This window comes from Charadrius vociferus, unplaced genomic scaffold (assembly GCF_000708025.1).
Source record: "Charadrius vociferus isolate BGI_N301 unplaced genomic scaffold, ASM70802v2 scaffold325, whole genome shotgun sequence".
NCBI lineage: Eukaryota > Metazoa > Chordata > Aves > Charadriiformes > Charadriidae > Charadrius > Charadrius vociferus.
Window position 1 is genome coordinate 2605914 of NW_009648526.1, and position 3496 is coordinate 2609409.

The following is a 3496-nucleotide window of genomic DNA, read 5'->3' on the forward strand; positions in this document are numbered from 1 at the left end:
CCAGCGTTCAGACCTGAGAGTGTAAGTGTGGTGCGGTAAACAGTCTCTCCGTGACCGCTTAACCCGGAGCAGGGTAATCTAAGCAGTACAGACGGTCCTGGCCAAATAAATTAGTGTACAAGGAAGAATGACACACTTTGTGTTATATTGCCTCAGTGAAGCATCCCTCTTTCCCAGGGCAGGCAGCAACAAGACCTGTAAAAGACTTTTCCTTCTAGAGGTGGAATCAACAGAGGTAATATTTTACTACAGGCCTCTCTCATACATTAAATTTAACTGATTTAGCTCTACCACATACCAAAGACAATATGTAACCCTTAACATGATTCTTGGTCTAAAGATGGTAAGCATTTTCCATATTTATGACGCTATTGATTTGTTTAGCATGGCCCAAGAACAAAAACTTGCGCAAGGGTATCAGCTATTGTTTCTTTGGCCCGATATATTTGCAATGATTTTTTGGGAGAAAATATTGTCCTAAAACACTATTGTGCCTCTGTGTCTGACAAGTAATGTGATACACAGTGAAATCCTATCCCTTCTTACAACGTTGGCTGTTGATGGTATTCTAGGTATCTACTAAATGTCACAACTTCGATGAGCAGAGAAAACTCTGTATAATGAATCTTTAAGCCAATAAGAAGATATTATGAACAAAAAAAGTGTCTGAAAGTGTAAAGATAATAGCTTAATAAATAAATCTCATGCTTTTATATTTTTATTGGGGGAGGAAAGGGAGATCACAAAATTTGTGCCCGCAGAATGAAGAAGGGCTACACGTAACAATTAAATAACATGTGTTCTTTGGTCTAATCAAAGGTAAACATCTTCAGCAGTCTTCTATAATAAACTATTCTAACATCATACCAGCTAAGTACACCTTCCTGTCCTGAACTACTCCTGCCAGCTATATTGATCCAGCTCTTTTGTTCTGTGATCTACTTCCTCCTTTGCTGGAAGAACAACAATGGCAATGCAGTGAACCACTTGATTTGGAATCTACATGTTTCTGTTAGAGCCACTTAATTCTGGGATCTTATAACCCTCAAAAAAACAATGAAAAATCGAAACATTTGGAAAATACAGAATGATGATGTACTACTCTAATCATGGAGGTCGCAAGGAATAGGTCCTGGGTACAGTTCATTATGATCACAAACATCCATCTGTTTGAATTCTGCACCTAATCTGATGCATGCTTTGTTTCAAAATGGCAAAAACATTTTGATTTTACAGTCATGATGTTTGAGTCCACTTTTGAAAAATGATTAAATGGAAAATGAGAATCTGCTAACAAATAATGTTGGCTAAATCTTATACTATACCAATGCTATGCTTTCAAATACCTTTTTTTTTTTTTTCCCCCAGATAAATTGAGACAAATTTTCCTAGCTCCTTATGTATCTCGCTATTGGTTGTTGTCTCTAATATAAGCCTATTCTCTACCCAGTTACCAACTATGTATTAGAGAATTAACCACAACTGTTAAGGTCACATCAGGTCAACTTTAAAGTGATAAAACCTTTATGGAGTAAGGGATCAAGAATATAACAAAATCTCTTATTTCTGTTTTCTACATCTCTGGAGAAATAATAGTTTAAAGTTCTCTAAGAAATTCTTATCTAAACATACTAATCTCTTCATATTATTTCAAACATAGGTAGTTGAATCCTAAATCCAGTTGATACAATATTTCAATAAAATAAATCACATTAAATCAATGACATTGTAGATTATAGAAAAACAGTGCAAATCTGCAATCCTAATATATATGTGTGCTATTGTTCCTAGAGGACTCGAAACAAAAAGAACCTTGTGTTGCTGTCTTTGTTAACATATTTAGTCATTTATGATATAATAAATTACCCCTCTTTTGTTTATTAAGACTTAGCTAAAAGCTGGCTATAAAACCAGTGGTTCTAATCTCTCTAATCTCAACCAGCAATTTTGTTGCCTCAGTATCTAACTAGCAGAGATCCTCTAGCTAATACTTTTGGCATTTTTAAGGTGTTACAATCTTAGAGCTATATTGGATGAGAACTTTAAAAACAGTAAGAATATTACTAAGATGATATTTTAGTTCTGCAAAAAGAAATATTACTTTTCTTTTGAAAAAAAAAAAAAAACACAAAAACAAAACCAACAAACCAAAAACTTGTTGCTGGAAAGAGCATGTTTTTCCTTGTAGCTTTGATCCTGCCAACTTTGTTTCCCTTCTCTAGCTTCTCTGTCCCTTTTAAAATCCCACAGAACTTCACTAAACCTCACTAGAGAAGTTTCTAAAACCTCACTTTGGTTATGATGCTTTAATCTCTCATGGAATCTACAACTTATTTCTTAACAAAATCCGTCTTTCCCCCTGTGGAGGTTTGCTTTCTACCACTGACCTTGCCCTTTCTTGTTTCTCCAAATCAAAAGCGTAGCTGATGGAGTTAAATTCTGCATATCTTTTTTTGAAAGGCCACCATTAACCTCTTGCTATTATTAGTTGTAAAAAAAAATTTAAAAATAATTGTAATGGACTGACTTCTTGGCTGACAATTTTTTCAAAAGCTCTGTAACTTTCTTCATACACTCACTCTTTTCCCCCTTTGTGTCAATACCTTTGTAGCAACATTGCTGTTAAGTATTTTCATTTTCTATATCGATATTTCTATTTTTTGCCTTCCACTAATCACATTTGTCCCGTCTTTCATTTCACCTCCATTTATCCCATTACACTGCATGTCTCGGTGCTCAAAGTTAATCTCCTCCAAGCATTTCTTGTGTTTTGCAACTAATACTTCTGCAGAAATCCTTCAACTACGCACAGACCTTCAACTTCCAGTCAGCTAAGCCCTTCTGATTTCCCCTGTGTAAGTCCCTTCATTAAAATAATATACAGTCCATGTAACTCAAGGCATAGAACTATATTATTCTTGGTATATAGATACCCAGCTACCTACATGGGCACAGGACGGCGAGCCCGTGGGTGACTGGGAAGGCAAAATGCATCAAAAATCAAACACCACGGGGGCGAGGGACAAAAATAATGGAGAGATTCACACACGTGGCAGAGGACAAGGCTAAAAACAGACAACCACCACAGAAAACGCAGAGAGATGACAGCACAAAACAGCAGTAAATAGGGTGGAACAGTTGCCGTAACGCTGCAAACACAGGAGTTTAACACACTGAAATGAAGGGATGGTGGCGGGAGAACACGTAGCAAGGCCAAAAGGCTCAAACGGAGGGGTTGTAATAAATATTACAGTAATAACTGTAACGCTGCCTCAGACCTTATCACTTCCCCCTCACCCAAGCCCACAGCGGCCCGGCGCCATGCCAGGAGCCTGCTGATCCCTGGCCTCGGGTCAGGGGTCCTGTCCCCGCGCCCTCAGGTCGCAACCGCTGTCAGAGGGCTCCTGACATGGTGGCACCAAACGGCGCGAGGGACAGGGGGGACACGAAGCCTTCCGGCTTCCCTCCGCCCCGCACCCAGAGTTGAAATGCGGCC

At 38.4% G+C, this 3496-nt stretch overlaps 1 protein-coding gene across 1 annotated transcript in view; it reads left to right on the forward strand.

The window, feature by feature from the left end:
• The window catches only part of TEX9 (testis expressed 9), a 51419-nt gene that overhangs the window by 23159 nt on the left and 24764 nt on the right, over positions 1 to 3496 (forward strand). The window lies entirely within an intron of this gene.